The sequence below is a fragment of the Arachis stenosperma genome, chromosome 3 (genome assembly GCF_014773155.1).
Source record: "Arachis stenosperma cultivar V10309 chromosome 3, arast.V10309.gnm1.PFL2, whole genome shotgun sequence".
NCBI classification, from domain to species: Eukaryota; Viridiplantae; Streptophyta; class Magnoliopsida; order Fabales; family Fabaceae; genus Arachis; species Arachis stenosperma.
The window spans coordinates 92,501,113-92,521,536 of record NC_080379.1 but is presented as its reverse complement, the minus strand read 5'-3'; the positions used below and the strand labels follow the sequence as shown (position 1 = coordinate 92,521,536).

The 20,424-nt window shown below is 39.6% G+C and overlaps 2 non-coding genes across 2 annotated transcripts; both read left to right on the top strand.

Annotated features, from left to right (window-relative positions):
* The first annotated feature begins 307 nt into the window (after positions 1-307).
* On the top strand, positions 308-410 carry LOC130972458 (small nucleolar RNA R71). The gene has a single exon (XR_009083625.1). It is a non-coding gene; the product is annotated as a small nucleolar RNA R71 (small nucleolar RNA).
* Positions 411-19,320: 18,910 nt separating this feature from the next.
* Positions 19,321-19,428, top strand: LOC130971203 (small nucleolar RNA R71). The gene has a single exon (XR_009082436.1). It is a non-coding gene; the product is annotated as a small nucleolar RNA R71 (small nucleolar RNA).
* The last annotated feature ends 996 nt before the right edge of the window (positions 19,429-20,424 follow it).

The window sequence follows — 20,424 nt, the reverse complement described above, 5'->3', positions numbered from 1 at the left end:
TGGTTGAGTATGGATGGCTGCAGCCTGATTCTTCTCCATTTGCTTGGTCAATTCAGCTAGTTGCTTAGTGATCATCTTATTTTGGGCCAGGATTGCATCCATGTTATTCAGCTCCATGACTCCTCTTTTGTTGCTCCTCTCAGAGGCATAGAAATACTCTTTGTCAGCCACTGTTTCTATGACATCAATGGCTTCTTCAATAGTCTTCTTCTTGTTAAGGGACCCTCTAGATGAGTAGTCTACAACTTTCTTTGATTCATAGAAAAGCCCTTCATAAAAGATGTACAGTTGCAGCCACTTATTAAACATATCAGGGGGCATTTCCTTGTCAAATCTTTGAATCTTTTCCATGCTTCATATAAGGTTTCACCATCCTGCTGTCTAAATGCCTGCACCTCAGTTATCAATCTATTCACCCTTTGAGGAGGGTAGAACCTTGCTAAGAATCTAATGACCACATCTTTCTAGGTTGTTAAGCTTTCTTTGGGAAATGATTCTAGCCATTTAGATGCTTTGTCCTTCAAAGAGAATGGGAATAGTAATAATCTATAGGTGTCAGGATGAACACCATTAGATTTAACCATATCACAGATCTTTAGGAATGTGGTAAAATGCTGATTAGGGTCTTCTTGGGCACTTCCTCCGAAAGAACAATTGTTTTGGACGAGTGTGATGAGCTGAGGTTTCAATTCGAAATTATTAGCATGGATGGTTGGCTTTTGAATGCTGCTCCCACAATTCCCAGGATTGGGATTAATGTCCGAACCCAACACTCTCCTCTCTTGTTCAGCAGGGTTAGCTGCACCTCCTTTGGCATGATTGTTTACCTCTCCTTCATGATGGTTTTTCATATTATCCTCTATGTCTATATCCAAGTCTTCCTCCTATTCTTCTGCACCAATAGCCTTCTTTCCTCTTGCTTCCCTCCTTAATCTAAGAAAGGTCCTCTCCGGTTCACTATCAAAAGAGGTTGAGGTTTCCCCTCTTCTACCTATCATACAATGAACAAGTACAAGAAATAGCAAGTACAGAGTCCACTAAAATAGAGTATAGTTAGCTTGGTTAGAGCAATTTATCAAATGGTTAGTGGGTTAGCTTACTAGAAAGTAAGGAAATAAAGAAAAATAAAGAGAAACAACTAAAAATGCAGAAAGTAAAATTAAACAGCTGAAATTAAAATTCAATTAAACAAAGAAAAGAAAAATACTCAATTCCCGACAACGGTGCCATAAACTTGATGTGTTGAAAACTGTCTCTCAACAATTTTCTACCGGCAAGTGCATTGAATTATCATCAAGTAAAAACTCACAGTAGAGTGAGGTCGAATACCACAGAGATTGGTTGGTTGATCAATGTTAATTGGAGAATTGTTCTAGTTGAGCGAAATCAGAAGTTGAATTGAGATTGAAGAATGTAAATTGGCGGGAAACTTAAGTGCAAGAAATGTAAATGAACAAAAATTAAATTGCAGAATAATAAGAGTAAAAACTTAAATTGCAAGTAATTAAAGTGCATAAGCTTAAATTGCAAGAAATCAAATGGGAATGGGGATTAAGAATGAAATTAAAGAGCAGAACGTAAAAGAAAGGGTAGATCAGAGATGGGTAAGCTCATTGGGGGTCAGGAGATGTGATAATCCTCCGGATCAAGTTCATTTCTATCTCTTCCTCAATCAATGCATTCATTGATCTCCTTGATAATCTTAGGTGATTAGATCCCAATTCCTTGGCAATCTAATTTCTCTAAGCATGAATAATTGCCCAATTTCTTGATTTAAGTGCTCATGGGAAGAGATGAAGTATGGTCACTGATTATACCATACATATTCATAGGTCAAAGTGTTGGTAGGATTACATGTCACGATATCCATCCAAACCCCAATCTAATCCAATGTGAGAAAGCATTTCTAGCATGATCTCTGATGAGCGGATAATTTAGACGCTTTTTGGCATTGTTTTTATATAGTTTTTAGTAAGTTTGAGCTACTTTTAGGGATGTTTTCATTAGTTTTTATGTTAAATTCACATTTCTGGACTTTACTATGAGTTTGTGTGTTTTTCTGTGATTTCAGGTAAATTCTGACTGAAATTGAGGGATTTGAGCAAAACTCTGAAAAAGGCTGACAAAAGGACTGCTGATGCTGTTGGATTCTGACCTCCCTGCACTCGAAATGGATTTTCTAGAGCTACAGAACTCCAATTGGCGCGCTCTCAACGGCGTTGGAAAGTAGACATCCAGGGCTTTCCAGCAATATATAATAGTCCATACTTTATTCGAAGAATGACGACGCAAACTGGCGTTGAACGCCAAGTACACGCTCCTTTCTGGAGTTAAACGCCAGAAAAACGTCATAATCCGGAGTTGAACGCCCAAAGCACATCATAACTCGAAATTCAACTCCAAGAGGAGCCTCTGCTCGTGGATAAATCAAGCTCAGCCCAAGCACACACCAAGTGGGCCCCGAAAGTAGATTTATGCATCAATTACTTACTCATGTAAACCCTAGGAGCTAGTTTATTATAAATAGGATGATTTACTAATGTATCAATCATCTTTTGATCTCAGTTTTGTTTTATTCTTCATCTTAGGAGATCATTGATCACGTTTAGGGGGCTGGCCATTCGGCCATGCCTGAACCTTCTTTTACTTATGTATTTTCAACGGTGGAGTTTCTGCACACCATAGATTAAGGGTGTGGAGCTCTGCTGTACCTCAAAGATTAATGAAGTTCTATTTTCTTTTATTCAATTCTCTATCTTATTCTTATTCCAAGATATTCATTCGTACCCAAGAACATGATGAATGTGATGAGCTAATAACTCTCATCATCATTCTCACTTATGAGCGCACGTGACTGACAACCACTTACGTTCTACATGCAACACAAGCTTGAATGTGTATCTCTTAGATTCCCCAACAGAATCTTCGTGGTATAAGCTAGATAGATGCCGGCATTCATCTGGATCCGGAAAGTCCAACCTTGTCTGTGGTGTTCCGAGTAGGATCCTGGGAATCCGGAAAGTCTCACCTTGTCTGTGGTATTCCGAGTAGGATTCCGTTCATGAATGACTGTGACGTGCTTCAAACTTTAACCTGCTGGGCGTTAGTGACAAACGCAAAAGAGGGATTCTATTCCAGTAGGAGCGGGAACCAACCGGTGATTGGCCGTACTGTGACAGAGTGCGTGCATTAGCTTTCACTGCGAGGATGGGATGTAGCTATCAACCATGGGTGATGCCTCCAGACTGGTTAGCTGCGCGAGTGACAGCCGTGCAGGTTATTTCCCCGAGAGGAATGAAAGTAGCCACAGCTGATAGTGAACCCCTATACAAAGCTTGCCATGGAGAGGAGTAAGAAGGATTGGGTAGAAGGAATAGGAGAGCAGGCGTCCTAGAGCTCTACAGCACCTCCATTCCGCTTATCTGAAATTCCTACCAATGAATCTACATAAGTACTTCTATCCCTTTTATTATTCCTTTCTATTTAATGATAATCACAATTACTCTTTAATCTCCCTAACTGAGATTTGCAAGGTGACCATAGCTTGCTTCATACCAACAATCTCTGTGGATTCGACCCTTACTCACGTAAGGTATTACTTGGACGACCCAGTACACTTGCTGGTTAGTTGAACGGAGTTGTGACTTCAAATAAGGACAATATTGAATAAATCCAATTACAATGAATCAGATCAAAGAACAGTGATCACAATTTCGTCCACCAAGTTTTTGGCGCCGTTGCCGGGGATTGTTCGAGTATGGACAACTGACGGTTCATCTTGTTGCTCAGATTAGGTAATTTTCTTTTCAAAAATCTTTTTCAAAATTTTTCTTTTATTTTTCGTTTTTCAAAACCTTATTTTCGAAAATATTAAAAAAAAATCCAAAAAAATTAGAAAATCATAAAATCCAAAAATATTTTGTGTTCTTGTTTGAGTCTTGAGTCAATTTTTAAGTTTTGTGTCAATTGCATGCTTTTAAAATTTTTCTTGCATTTTTTCGAAAATCCATGCATTCATAGTGTTCTTCATGATCTTCAAGTTGTTCTTGACAAGTCCTCTTGTTTGATCTTGATGATTTCTTGTTTTGTGTTGTTTGATGTTTTTCATGTGCATTTTTGCATTCATATTTTCCATGCATTAAAAATTTCTAAGTTTGGTGTCTTGCATGTTTTCTTTGCACCAAAAATTTTTGAAAAATATGTTCTTGATGTTCATCATGATCTTCAAAGTGTTCTTGGTGTTCATCTTGACATTCATAGCATTCTTGCATGCATCTTGTGTCTGATCCAAAATTTTCATGTTTTGAGTCATTTTTGTGTTTTTCTTTAAAAATTTAAAAATCAAAAATATCTTTTCCTTATTTCCCTCCAAAATTTCGAAATTTTGGGTTGACTTGGTCAAAAATTTTCAAAATTAGTTGTTTCTTACAAGTCAAGTCAAAATTTCAATTTTAAAAATCTTATCTTTTCAAAATCTTTTTCAAAAATCATATCTTTTTCAATTTTTTCTTTTTTTTTTTTTTTTTTTCGAAAATTTCAAAAATATTTTTTTCAAATTATTTTCAAAATCTTTTTCTTATCTTTAATATGTAATTTTCGAAAAATTAGCTAACAATTAATGTGATTGGTTCAAAAATTTGAAGTTTGTTAATTTCTTGTTAAGAAAGGTTCAATCTTTAAGTTCTAGAACCTTATCTTGTAGTTTCTTGTTAGCTAAGTAATTTTAAAAATTAAATCTTTTCAAAATATCTTTTTCTTAAAAATCTTTTATTTTCTTATCTTATTTGTTTCAAAAATTTTATATTTTTTTAAAATTTGATTTCAAAATATCTTATCTAACTTGCTATCTTCTTATCTTTTTCAATTTTGATTTCAAATCTTTTTCAATCAACTAACTAACTTTTTGTTTGTTTCTTATCTTTTTCAAAACCACCTAACTAATTTTCCCTCTTCTATTTTCGAAAATATCTCTCTCTTTTTCAAAAATTCTTTTTAATTAATTAATTGTTTCATGTTTTAATTTTAATTACATTTTATCTCTAATTTTCGAAAATCTCTAACCCCTTTTCAAACATTATTTTCGAAATTCCTCTTCTCTTTTCTTATTCTATTTAATTATTTAATTACTAACACTTCTCTTCACCTCTCTTCATCCATAAATCCGAACCTCCTTCTTCATTCTTCTACCCCCCCTTCTTTTTCTACTAACATAAAGGAATCTCTATACTGTGACATAGAGGATTCCTTTTTCTTTTCTTGTTTTCTTCTCTTTCATATGAGCAGGAACAAGGATAAAGGCACTCTTGTTGAAATTGATCCAGAACCTGAAAGGACTCTGAAGAGAAAATTAAGAGAAGCTAAAATACAACAATCCAGAAACAACCTTTCAGAAACATTAGCACAAGAGGTGATGGCCGAAAAAATAATAATGATGCAAGAAGAATGCTTGGTGACTTCACTAAGCCAACGTCCAAGTTTAATGGAAGAAGCATCTCCATTCCTGCCATTGGAGCCAATAACTTTGAGCTTAAGCCTCAATTAGTTGCCTTAATGCAACAAAACTGCAAGTTTTATGGACTTCCATCTGAAGATCCTTATCAGTTTTTAACTGAATTCTTGCAGATCTGTGAGACTGTAAAGACAAATGGAGTTGATCCTGAAGTCTACAGACTCATGCTTTTCCCATTTGCTGTAAGAGACAGAGCTAGAGTGTGGTTGGATTCTCAACCCAAGGATAGCCTGGACTCATGGGATAAGCTTGTCACTGCATTTTTAGATAAGTTCTTTCCTCCTCAAAAGCTGAGCAAGCTGAGAGTGGATGTTCAAACCTTCAAACAAAAAGATGGTGAATCCCTCTATGAAGCTTGGGAAAGATACAAGCAGCTGACTAAAAGATGTCCATCTGACATGTTTTCAGAATGGACCATATTAGATATATTCTATTATGGTCTCTCTGAATTTTCGAAAATGTCATTGGATCATTTGCAGGTGGATCTATTCACCTGAAGAAAACGCCTGAAGAGGCTCAAGAACTCATTGACATGGTTGCAAACAACCAGTTCATGTATACCTCTGAGAGGAATTCCGTGAACAATGGGGTACCTCAGAAGAAAGGAGTTCTTGAAATTGATGCTCTGAATGCCATATTGGCTCAGAACAAAGTGTTGACTCAACAGGTCAACATGATCTCTCAGAATCTGAATGGACTGCAACATGCATCCAACAGTACTAGAGAGGTAGCTTCTGAAGAAGCTTATGATCCTGAAAACCCTGCCATGGCAGAAGTTAATTACTTAGGTGAACCTTATGGAAACACCTATAACTCATCATGGAGAAATCATCCGAATTCTCCTGGAAGGATCAACAAAAACCCATCAAGGTTTAACAATGGTGGACGTGCAAGGCTGAATAATAGTAAGCCATATCCATCATCTTCTCAGCAACAGACAGAGAACTCCGAACAAAACAATTCTAATTTAGCCAACATAGTCTCTGATCTGTCAAAAGCCACTTTCAGTTTCATGAATGAAACAAGATCCTCCATTAGAAATTTGGAGGCACAAGTGGGCCAGCTGAGTAAGAAAGTTATTGAAACCCCTCCCAGTACTCTCCCAAGCAATACTGAAGAAAATCCAAAAGGAGAGTGCAAGGCCATTGATTTAATCAAAGAGGCCGAATGCACTAGGGAGGAGGAGGACGAAAATCCTAAGGAGGAAGACCTCCTGGGACGTCCCTTAAGCAAGAAGGAGTTTCCTATTAAGGATCCTAATGAATCTGAGGCTCATACAGAGACCATAGAGATTCCACTAAACCTCCTTCTGCCATTCATGAGCTCTGAAGAATATTCATCCTCTGAAGAGGATGAAGATGTGACTGGAGAGCAAGTTGCTCAATATTTAGGAGCTATCATGAAGCTGAATGCCAAGTTGTTTGATAATGAGACTTGGGAAAGTAAACCTCCCTTGCTCATTCATGAACTAGATACTGGATTCAGAAGACTCTACCTCAAAAGAAACAAGATCCTGGCAAGTTCCTAATACCTTGTACCATTGGCACCATGAGCTTTGAAAAGGCTCTATGTGATCTGGGGTCAGGAATAAATCTTATGCCACTCTCTGTGATGGAGAAGCTGGGAATCATTGAGGTACAACCTGCCTTGTTCTCATTACAACTGGCAGACAAGTCAGTGAGACAAGCTTATGGATTAGTAGAGGACGTGCTAGTAAAGGTTGAAGGCCTTTACATCCCTACTGATTTCATAATCCTAGAAACTAGGAAGGAAGATGATGAATGCATCATCCTAGGAAGACCTTTCCTAGCCACAGCAGGAGCTGTGATAGATGTCAACAGAGGTGAGTTAGTCCTTCAATTGAATGGGGACTACCTTGTGTTTCAAGCACATGGCCATCCCTCTATGACAAAAGAAAGTAAGCATGAAGAGCTTCTCTCAGTTCAGAGTCAAGAAGAGCCCACACAGTCAAACTCTAAGTTTGGTGTTGTGAGGCCACAACCAAACTCTAAGTTTGGTGTCCAAACCCCATATCCAAACTCTAAGTTTGGTGTTGGGAATACCACACTTAAATTGACCTGATCACCTTGTGGCTCCATGAGAGCCACTGTCAAGCTATTGACATTAAAGAAGCGCTTGTTGGGAGGCAACCCAATTTTATTCATCTAATTTTATTTTATTTTGTTTCTTTGTTATTCTGTGTTTCATTAGGTACATGATCATGAGGAGTCACGAAAAAATCAAAAAAATTAAAAACAGAGTCAAAAACAGAAGAAAAAAATTTTTCACCCTGGGGACGCACGGGCTGGCGTTCAACGCCCAGAAGGTGCATCTGGCCGGCGTTCAACGCCAGAACAGAGCACCATTCTGGCGTTGAACGCCCAAAACAAGCAACAACCTGGCGTTTAACGCCAGGATGCGCACACAGAGGACAATCTGGCGCTGAACGCCAGAAACAAGCATGAAACTGGCGTTCAACGCCAGAAACATGCATAACATGGGCGTTTAACGCCCAGAACGTGCATCAAGGGGCGTTTGAACGCCAGAATGATGCATCAAGGCATGTTACATGCCTATATGGTGAAAGAATGGTATTTGTTTTCACCTCAGGATCTGTGGACCCCACAGGATCCTCACCTCAGGATCTGTGGACCCCACAGGATCCCCACCTACCACATTCCTTTTAATCCTAATCACACTCTTCTAATCCAAATCTCATTCTCAATGTCACACTTCCCAAAAACCTTCACCTATCACCTCAATTCCTCTTCCCAATTACCCCATTCACCATTCACATCAACCCCTCTTCCCCATACACCCCACCTACCCCCACTACTTTCAAATTCAATTTCCCACCCTTTCCCACCCAACATGGCCGAACCTATACCTCCCCCCTCCCTATAAATACCCTTCTTTTCTTTTACATTTTCACACAACACAAACCCACATTCTCCACATAACCGAACCCTCTCTCTCCCTCTCTCCATATTTTCTTCTTCTTCTTCTACTCTTCTTTTCTTTTTGCTTGGGGACAAGCAAATTTTAAGTTTGGTGTGGTAAAAAGCCTAAGCTTTTTATTGTTCATTCACCATCAATGGCACCCAAGGCCGGAGTTTCCTCAAGAAAAGGAAAAGGGAAGGCAAAAGCTTCCACTTCCGAGTCATGGGAGAAGGAGAGATTCATCTCCAAGAGCCACCAAGACCACTTCTATGATGTTGTGGCAAAGAAGAAAGTGATCCATGAGGTCCCTTTCAAACTCAAAAAGAATGAGTATCCGGAAATCCGACTTGAAATTCAAAGAAGAGGTTTGGAAGTCATAGCCAACCCCATACAACAAGTTGGAATTTAATGGTTCAAGAGTTCTATGCCAATGCATGGATCACTAGAAACCATAACCAAGGTATGAACCCAAGTCCGAAAAACTATATCACCATGGTTAGGGGGAAATACTTGGATTTTAGTCCGGAGAATGTGAGGTTGGCATTTCATTTGCCTATGATGCAAGGTGATGAACACCCCTACTAGAAGGGTCAACTTTGATCAAAGGTTGGACCAAGTCCTTAGGGACATTTGTGTGGAAGGCGCCCAATGGAGAGTTGACTCCAAAGGCAAGCCAGTCCAACTAAGAAGACTGGACCTCAAGCCTGTAGCTAGAGGATGGTTGGAGTTCATTCAAAGATCCATCATCCCCACAAGCAACCGATCTGAAGTTACTGTGGATCGGGCCATCATGGTTCATAGCATCATGATTGGTGAAGAAGTAGAGGTTCATGAAGTCATAGCCAATGAACTCTACAAAATAGCTGACAAGCCTTCATACATGGCACGGCTAGCATTCCCTCACCTCATATGCCATCTATGTTATTCAGCCGGAGTTATCATAGATGGAGATGCCTCCATAGAAGAAGACAAGCCCATCACCAAGAAAAGGATGGAGCAAACAAGGGAAGTTCCTCACGGCCCTCAAGAAGAACATGAGGAAGTGCATCATCAACAAATGCCTCAAATGCACTTTCCTCCCAACAACTACTGGGAGCAACTTAATACCTCCTTGGAAGATTTGAGCCATAATGTGGAACAACTAAGGGTGGAACACCATGAGCACGCCCTCACTCTTCAAGAAATAAGAGAAGATCAAAGAGCAATGAGGGAGGAGCAACAAAGGCAAGGAAGGGACATAGAAGAGTTGAAGAACATCATTGGTCCTTCAAGAAGAAGACGCCACTAGAGGTGGATTCATTCCTTGTTCTTTATTTTTTTTCTGTTTTCGGTTTTTAATGCTATGTTTATTTATGTTTTTGTGTCTCTACTTCATGATCATTAGTATGTAAACTATGCCTTAAAGCTATGAAATAAAATCCATTAGTCCTTCACCTCTCTTAAAAGAAAAATGTTTTAATTCAAAAGAACAAGAAGTACATAATTTTCGAAATTATTATTGAATTTAGTTTAATTATTTTGATGTGGTGACAATGCTTTTGTTTTCTGAATGAATGAATGAACAGTGCATATGTCTTTTGATCTTGTTGTTTATGAGTGTTAAAATTGTTGGCTCTTGAAAGAATGATGAACAAGGAGAAATGTTAATTGAGGATCTGAAAAATCATGAAATTGATTCTTGAAGCAAGAAAAAGCAGTGAAAAAAAAAAAAAAGGGGATCTAAAAAGAGTATATAGAAAAAGAAAAAGCAGTAGAAAAAGCCAATAGCCCTTAAAACCAAAAGGCAAGGGTAAAAAGGATCCAAGGCTTGAGCATCAATGGATAGGAGGGCCCAAGGAAATTAAATCCAGGCCTAAGCGGCTAAACCAAGCTGTCCCTAACCATGTGCTTGTGTCATGAAGGTCCAAGTGAAAAGCTTGAGACTGAGTGGTTAAAGTCGTGATCCAAGGCAAAAGAGTGTGCTTAAGAGCTCTGGACACCACTAACTGGGGACTCTAGCAAAGCTGAGTCACAATCTGAAAAGGTTCACCCAGTTATGTGTCTGTGGCATTTATGTATCCGGTGGTAATACTGGAAGACAAAGTGCTTAGGGCCACGGCCAAGACTCAAAAGTAGCTGTGTTCAAGAATCAACATGCTTAACTAGGAAAGTCAATAACACTATCTGAAATTCTAAGTTCCTAAAGATGCCAATCACTCTGAACTTCAAAGGAAAAAGTGAGATGCAAAACTGTTCAGAAGCAAAAAGCTACAAGTCCCGCTCATGTAATTAAATTAATATTCATTGATATTTTGGACTTTATAGTATATTCTCTTCTTTTATCCTATTTGATTTTCAGTTGCTTGGGACAAGCAACAATTTAAGTTTGGTGTTGTGATGAGCGGATAATTTATACGCTTTTTGGCATTGTTTTATATAGTTTTTAGTAAGTTTGAGCTACTTTTAGGGATGTTTTCATTAGTTTTTATGTTAAATTCACATTTCTGGACTTTACTATGAGTTTGTGTGTTTTTCTGTGATTTCAGGTAAATTCTGACTGAAATTGAGGGATTTGAGCAAACTCTGAAAAAGGCTGACAAAAGGACTGCTGATGCTGTTGGATTCTGACCTCCCTGCACTCGAAATGGATTTTCTGGAGCTACAGAACTCCAATTGGCGCGCTCTCAACGGCGTTGGAAAGTAGACATCCAGGGCTTTCCAGCAATATATAATAGTCCATACTTTATTCGAAGAATGACGACGCAAACTGGCGTTGAACGCCAAGTACACGCTCCTTTCTGGAGTTAAACGCCAGAAAAACGTCATAATCCGGAGTTGAACGCCCAAAGCACATCATAACTCGAAATTCAACTCCAAGAGGAGCCTCTGCTCGTGGATAAATCAAGCTCAGCCCAAGCACACACCAAGTGGGCCCGGAAGTAGATTTATGCATCAATTACTTACTCATGTAAACCCTAGGAGCTAGTTTATTATAAATAGGATGATTTACTAATGTATCAATCATCTTTTGATCTCAGTTTTGTTTTATTCTTCATCTTAGGAGATCATTGATCACGTTTAGGGGGCTGGCCATTCGGCCATGCCTGAACCTTCTTTACTTATGTATTTTCAACGGTGGAGTTTCTGCACACCATAGATTAAGGGTGTGGAGCTCTGCTGTACCTCAAAGATTAATGAAGTTCTATTTTCTTTTATTCAATTCTCTATCTTATTCTTATTCCAAGATATTCATTCGTACCCAAGAACATGATGAATGTGATGAGCTAATAACTCTCATCATCATTCTCACTTATGAGCGCGCGTGACTGACAACCACTTACGTTCTACATGCAACACAAGCTTGAATGTGTATCTCTTAGATTCCCCAACAGAATCTTCGTGGTATAAGCTAGATAGATGGCGGCATTCATCTGGATCCGGAAAGTCCAACCTTGTCTGTGGTGTTCCGAGTAGGATCCTGGGAATCCGGAAAGTCTCACCTTGTCTGTGGTATTCCGAGTAGGATTCCGTTCATGAATGACTGTGACGTGCTTCAAACTTTAACCTGCTGGGCGTTAGTGACAAACGCAAAAGAGGGATTCTATTCCAGTAGGAGCGGGAACCAACCGGTGATTGGCCGTACTGTGACAGAGTGCGTGCATTAGCTTTCACTGCGAGGATGGGATGTAGCTATCAACCATGGGTGATGCCTCCAGACTGGTTAGCTGCGCGAGTGACAGCCGTGCAGGTTATTTCCCCGAGAGGAATGAAAGTAGCCACAGCTGATAGTGAACCCCTATACAAAGCTTGCCATGGAGAGGAGTAAGAAGGATTGGGTAGAAGGAATAGGAGAGCAGGCGTCCTAGAGCTCTACAGCACCTCCATTCCGCTTATCTGAAATTCCTACCAATGAATCTACATAAGTACTTCTATCCCTTTTATTATTCCTTTCTATTTAATGATAATCACAATTACTCTTTAATCTCCCTAACTGAGATTTGCAAGGTGACCATAGCTTGCTTCATACCAACAATCTCTGTGGATTCGACCCTTACTCACGTAAGGTATTACTTGGACGACCCAGTACACTTGCTGGTTAGTTGAACGGAGTTGTGACTTCAAATAAGGACAATTATTGAATAAATCCAATTACAATGAATCAGATCAAAGAACAGTGATCACAATTTCGTCCACCAATCTCCTCATTCCTCTTCCAAGGTTCAGAGGAGATCCAATTATGAATAGCTTATTTTCCAAGATAACTACCTAATTGGATGAAGACTGAAAGCTTTCTAGCAAAATTAAGAGAAAAGAAAGAAGAAGAATAATGAAAACTAATATTGATCCATTGAATTACACAGAGCTCCCTAACCCAATGAAAAGGGTTTATTTGCTCATAGCTCTAAAAATGTAAAAGTCGAACTAAAAGATACATTCCAGAATTTAAACAATTACAGAAAAAGAAATTGATAGAGTTTCAGTATCAGTCCATCCGAACTCCCCTACTAACTTGAATTCTAAGCTATTTATACACTTTCTTCCATTGATCTTCAATCTCCGAATTGGGCTTTTGGCCTTAATTTAATTGGGTTGAAGTTGCTCCAATTGGTTTCCCTTGCTATTGAGACGAGAGGAGTGCTTGTTGGAAGATTAGGTACTAGTTGCTATCATTGGCGTTTGGCTCAACATTGGAGTGCCAACGTTCTTCTACCCATGCATACGTGTGCTTTGCGCGTTTGCGCATTTGGGTCCAAAATACGCATCCACACGTGCGCGTGGATGCAAAAATTTCCAAATCCAATTTTTGAAGCTATTCAAAGACGTTGGCCTCAACGTTGGACTAACAACGTTCTCTCCAACGTTGGCATATCCACGCGTGCGCGTGACCTGTGCGTACGTGTGGATCATCAAAAGTTAAGCTTGCGCGTGCGGGCTGTATACGCGTACGCGTCATTGCACTTTTTCAAATGTAGAATTTTGGAAGTCAGATTGCGCACGTTTGCCACCAACATTTGAGGCAACATTGTTAGTCCAATGTTGCTCCATCTACGCGTACGCATTTCCAACGCATGCGCGTGGATTGTCAAAATTTTCAATCCACGCGCACGCGTACAGCACGCGTGCGCGTCGCCACAATTTTTCCCAATTTCCAGAAAGTACATTTTAGCAAAACGTTGGGGATAACGTTGGCTTGCTAATGTTCCCTCCAACGTGGGCACCAACAAATTATGCAGAGGCTCCCCTATTTCATTCCTCTCAACGTTTGAGGCAGCGTTGGTGGTCCAACTTGGCCACCAAGGTTGCTTATTCTTCATCCTTTTCCTGGCCATTCTTCAACCTTTTTCTATGCCTTTCTTCACCAATCATGAAGCAAAACATGCATCAAAGCCCTGCTAATATCATGAGAGATTGCATTATTCTTAGCACACAAGTAATTATGGTATAATTCTCATGAAAAAGTATCAAATTAACTGGGTTTGAATGAATCAAGGTGTGTATCAATTTTTAACCCAATTGATTACTTATTGCTCAAGAAAGCGCATAAAACTTACTAAAAACAAAAGAAAAAGGCTAGTGAAACTAGCCTAAGATGCCTTGGCATCATCTAACTAATAATTATATCAATGACAATTTTAATTCAAGAAGCAAGCATACAAATAATAAAAAGTATAACTCAAATCATGTAATGTAAGTAGCATGGTGCGCGAAATTGTGATCACTACAACTTCACACAACTAACCAGCAAGTGCACTGGGTCGTCCAAGTAATACCTTACGTGAGTAAGGGTCGATCCCACGGAGATTGGTGGTATGAAGCAAGCTATGGTCATCTTGTAAATCTTAGTCAGGCAAACTCAGATATATATGGTGATGAACGAAAATAACATAAAAGATAAAGATAGTGATACTTATGTAATTCATTGGTAGGAACTTCAGATAAGCGCATGAAGATGCCTTCCCTTCCGTCTCTCTGCTTTCCTACTGTCTTCATCCAATCCTTCTTACTCCTTTCCATGGCAAGCTCGTGTAGGGTTTCACTGTTGTCAGCAGCTACCTCCCATCCGCGCAGTGAAAGCTAATGCACACACTCTGTCACAGTGCTGCCAATCACCGGTTTGGTTCCCTCCCCTACCGGAATAGAATAACTCTTTTGCGTCTGTCACGAACGCCCAGTAGGTTACAGGTTTGAAGCACGTCACAGTCATTCAATCATTGAATCCTACTCAGAATACCACAGACAAGGTTTAGACCTTCCGGATTCTCTTGAATGCTGCCATCAGGTCCTGCCTATACCACGAAGACTCCGAAGAATCCAAGAGATATTCACTGAGCCTCAGATGCTTGTAGAACAAGAATGGTTGTCAGTCACCTTGTTCATGGGTGAGAATGGTGATGGGCGTCAATCATCACCTTCATCATGTTGAAGAACAAGTGATATCTTGGATAAAGAACAAGTGGAATTGAATGGAAGAACAATAGTAATTGCATTAATACTCGAGGTACAGCAGAGCTCCACACCTTAATCTATGGTGTGTAGAAACTCCACCGTTGAAAATACATAAGAACAAAAGTGATCATTGGTTTCGGCCCCAGAGAGGGAACCAGAAGAACCAAGATGAAAATACAATAGTAAAAGGTTCTATATATAGGAAACTAGTAGCTTAAGGTGTACAAAGGTGAGTAAATGACATAAAAATCCACTTCCGGGCCCACTTGGTGTGTGCTTGGGCTGAGCAATGAAGGAATTTCGTGTAGAGACTCTTCTTGGAGTTAAACGCCAGCTTTTATGCCAGTTTGGGCGTTTAACTCCCATTTAGGTGCCAGTTCCGGCGTTTAACGCTGGAATTTCTGTAGGTGACTTTGAGCGCCGGTTTGGGCCATCAAATCTTGGGCAAAGTATGGACTATTATATATTGCTGGAAAGCCCAGGATGTATACTTTCCAACGCCGTTGAGAGCGCGCCAATTGGGCTTCTGTAACTCCAGAAAATCCACTTCGAGTGCAGGGAGGTCAGAATCCAACAGCATCTGCAGTCCTTTTCAGTCTCTGAATCAGATTTTTGCTCAGGTCCCTCAATTTCAGCCAGAAAATACCTGAAATCATAGAAAAACACACAAACTCATAGTAAAGTCCAGAAAAGTGAATTTTAACTAAAAACTAATAAAAATATAATAAAAACTCAACTAATACTACCAAAAACATACTAAAAACAATGCCAAAAAGCGTACAAATTATCCGCTCATCACAACACCAAACTTAAATTGTTGCTTGTCCCCAAGCAACTGAAAATCAAATAAGATAAAAAGAAGAGAATATACTATAGACACCAAACTATCAATGAAACTAAGCTCCAAATTAGATGAGCGGGACTAGTAGCTTTTTGCCTCCAAACAGTTTTGGCATCTCACTTTATCCTCTGAGGTTCAGAATGATTGGCTTCTTTAGGAACTTAGGATCCAGATAGTGTTATTGATTCTCCTAGTTAAGTATGATGATTCTTGAACACAGCTACTTATTGAGTCTTGGCTGTGGCCCAAAGCACTCTGTCTTCCAGTATTACCACCGGATACATACATGCCACAGACACATAATTGGGTGAACCTTTTCAGATTGTGACTCAGCTTTGCTAAAGTCCCCAATTAGAGGTGTCCAGGGTTCTTAAGCACACTCTTTTTGCCTTGGATCACAACTTTATTTCTTTCTTTTTCTTTTCTTTTTCTTTCTCCCTTTTTTTTTTGTTTTTCTGCTTCTCTTTTTTTTTTTGTATTCACTGCTTTTTCTTGCTTCAAGAATCATTTTTATGATTTTTCAGATCCTCAGTAACATGTCTCCTTTTTCATCATTCTTTCAAGAGCCAACAATTTTAACATTCATGAACCACAAATTCAAAAGACATATGCACTGTTTAAGCATACATTCAGAAAACAACAAGTATTGTCACCACATCAAACTAATTAAGCTAGTTTTAAAGATGAATTTGAAATCCTGTACTTCTTGTTCTTTTGTGATAAAAACAGTTTTCATTTAAGAAAGGTGATGGATTCATATTCATAGCTTTAAGGCATAGACACTAAGACACTAATGATCATAAGACACAAACATGGATAAACATAAAGCACTAAAATTCGAAAAACAGAAGAATAAAGAACAAGGAGATTAAAGAACGGGTCCACCTTAGTGATGGCGGCTCTTTCTTCTTCTTGAAGATCCTATGGAGTGCTTGAGCTCCTCAATGTCTCTTCCTTGTCTTTGTTGCTCCTCTCTCATGATCCTTTGATCTTCTCCAATTTCATGGAGGAGGATGGCATGTTCTTGGTGCTCCACCCTTAGTTGCCCCATGTTGGAACTTAATTCTCCTAGGGAGGTGTTCAGTTGCTCCCAATAGTCTTGTGGAGGAAAGTGCATCCCTTGAGGTCTCTCAGGGATCTCTTGTTTGCTCCATCTTCTTCTTAGTGATGGGCTTGAGGTCATGCCTTCTCAGTTGAACCGGCTTTGGATGCCATAAATGGTTATGGAAAAACAAAAAGCAATGCTTTTACCACACCAAACTTAAAAGGTTTGCTCGTCCTCGAGCAACAGAAGAAAGAAGAGAGTAGAAGAAGAAGAAATGGAGGAGAGGGAGATGGCTTTGTGGTTAGGCCAAAAAGGGAAGAAGTAGTGGTTTGAATTTGGATGGTGAGGTAAGTGGGGTTTTATGGAGGTGAGTGGTGAAGAGAGAGATGGGATTTGATAGGTGAGGGGGTTGTGGGGATCCTGTGGGGTCCACAGATCCTTAGGTGTCAAGGAAAAGTCATCCCTGCACCATATGTTGCTCAAAATCACGTTTTGAGCCATTTCTGGCGTTAAACGCCGGGCTGGTGCCCATTTCTGGCGTTTAACGCCAGGTTCTTGCCCTTTTCTGGCGTTTAACGCCAGTCTGGTGCCCCTTTCTGGCGTTAAACGCCCAGAATGGTGCCAGACTGGGCGTTAAACGCCCAACTGCTAGCCTCACTGGCGTTTAAACGCCAGTGAGTTCTTCCTCCAGGGTGTGCTGTTTTTCTTCCTGTTTTTCATTCTATTTTTGCTTTTTCAATGGATTTTGTGACTTCTTATGATCATCAACCTACAAAAAAGATAAAATAACAAAAGAAAATAGTTAACTATAAAACATTGGGTTGCCTCCCAACAAGCGCTTCTTTAATGTCAGTAGCTTGACAGATGGCTCTCATGGAGCCTCACAGATACTCAGAGCAATGTGGGAACCTCCCAACACCAAACTTAGAGTTTGAATGTGGGGGTTCAACACCAAACTTAGAGTTTGGTTGTGGCCTCCCAACACCAAACTTAGAGTTTGACTGTGGGGGCTCTATTTGTCTCTGATTTGAGGGGAGCTCTTCAAGCTTCCTCTCCATGGTGACAGAGGGATATCCTTGAGCCTTAAACACAAAGGATCTTCATTCATTTGAATGATCAGTTCACCTCTATCAACATCAATCATAGCCTTTGCTGTGGCTAGGAAGGGTCTGCCAAGGATGATGGATTCATCCATGCACTTCCCAGTCTCTAGGACTATGAAATCAGTAGGGATGTAATGGTCTTCAATTTTTACCAAAATATTCTCTACAAGTCCATGAGCTTGTTTTCTTGAGTTGTCTGCCATCTCTAATGAGATTCTTGCAGCTTGTACCTCAAAGATCCCTAGCTTCTCCATTACAGAGAGAGGCATGAGGTTCACACTTGACCCTAAGTCACACAGAGCCTTCTTGAAGGTCATGGTGCCTATGGTACAAGGTATTGAAAACTTCCCAGGATCTTGTCTCTTTTGAGGTAATTTCTGCCTAGACAAGTCATCCAGTTCAAGGGAGGTTCATCTTCCCAAGTCTCATTTCCAAATAACTTGTCATTTAACTTCATGATTGCTCCAAGGTATTTAGCAACTTGCTCTTCAGTGACATACTCATCCTCTTCAGAGGAAGAATACTCATCAGAGCTCATGAAAGGCAGAAGTAAGTCCAATGGAATCTCTATGGTCTCATTTTGAGCCTCAGATTCCCATGGTTCCTCATTGGGGAACTCAGAGGAGATTGGTGCACGCCCATTGAGGTCTTCCTCAGTGGCGTCCACCTCCTCTCTTTCCTCTCCATATTCGGCCATGTTTATGGCTTTGCACTCTCCTTTTGGATTTTCTTCTTTATTACTTGGGAGAGTGCTAGGAGGGAGTTCAGTAATTTTCTTGCTCAGCTGACCCACTTGTCCTTCCAAATTTCTGATGGAGGACCTTGTTTCATTCATGAAACTTTGAGTGGTCTTTATTAGATCAGAGACCATTGTTGCTAAGTCAGAAGTATTCTGCTTAGAACTCTCTGTCTGTTGCTGAGAAGATGATGGAAAAGGCTTGCCATTGCTAAACCTGTTCCTTCCACCATTATTGTTGTGGAAACCTTGTTGAGGTCTCTCTTGATTCTTCCATGAGAAATTTGGGTGATTTCTCCATGAAGAATTATAGGTGTTTCCATAGGGTTCTCCTAGGTAATTCACCTCTTCCATTGAAGGGTTCTCAGGATCATAAGCTTCTTCCTCAGATGAAGCATCCTTAGTACTGCTTGGTGCATTTTGCATTCCAGACAGACTTTGAGAAATCAAATTGACTTGTTGAGTCAATATTTTGTTCTGAGCCAGAATGGCATTCAGAGCATCAATCTCAAGAACTCCTTTCTTCTGATTAGTCCCATTGTTCACAGGATTCCTTTCAGAGGTGTACATGAATTGGTTATTTGCAACCATTTCAATGAGCTCTTGAGCTTCTGTAGGCGTCTTCTTCAGATGAAGAGATCCTCCAGCAGAGCTATCCAAAGACATCTTGGATAGTTCAGAGAGACCATCATAGAAAATACCTATGATGCTCCATTCAGAAAGCATGTCAGAAGGACACTTTCTGATTAATTGTTTGTATCTTTCCCAAGCTTCATAGAGGGATTCTCCATCCTTCTGTCTGAAGGTTTGGACTTCCACTCTAAGCTTACTCCATCTTTGTGGTGGAAAGAACTTTGCCAAGAAGGCATTGACTAGCTTCTCCCAAGAGTCCAGGCTTTCTTTAGGTTGAGAGTCCAACCATATTCTAGCTCTGTCTCTTATAGCAAAAGGGAATAGCATCAGTCTATAGACCTCAGGGTCTACCCCATTAGTCTTGACTGTGTCACAGATTTGCAAGAATTCAGCTAAGAACTGATGAGGATCTTCCATTGGAAGTCCATGGAACTTGCAATTCTGTTGCATTAGAGAAACTAATTGAGGCTTAAGCTCAAAGTTGTTTGCTCCAATGGCAGGGATAGAGATGCTTCTCCCATAGAAGTTGGGAGTAGGTGCAGTAAAGTCGCCCAGCACCTTCCTTGCATTGTTGGCATTGTTGTTGTTTTCGACTGCCATGTGTTCTTCTTCTTTGAAGAATTCGGTCAGGTCCTCTAAAGAGAGTTGTATTTTGGCTTCTCTTAGCTTTCTCTTCAAGGTCCTTTCAGGTTCAGGGTCAGCTTCAACAAGAATGCCTTTGTCTTTGTTCCTGCTCATATGAAAGAGAAGAGAACAAGAAAATATGGAATCCTCTATGTCACAGTATAGAGATTCCTTGAGGTGTCAGAGGAAAAGAAAAATGGAAGACAGAGGTAGAAAATTCGAACTTATCAAAGAAGATGGAGTTCAAATTTTGCATTAAAGAATAGTGTTAGTCCATAAACAGAAGGATGTGAGAAGAAGGGAAGTAATTTTCGAAAATTAAGTAAAAGATTTTGAAAAATTTTTGAAAAACACTAATTGATTTTCGAAAATAAGAGTGGGAAAGAAATCAAGTGATTTTTGAAAAAGATTTTGAAATTAGAAGTTAAAAAGATTTGATTGAAAACTATTTTGAAAAAGATGTGGTTAAGAAGATATGATTGGTTTAAAAAAATGTGATTGAGAAAATATGATTTGAAAACAATTTTAAAAGATATGATTTGAAAACAATTTGAAAAGATATGATTT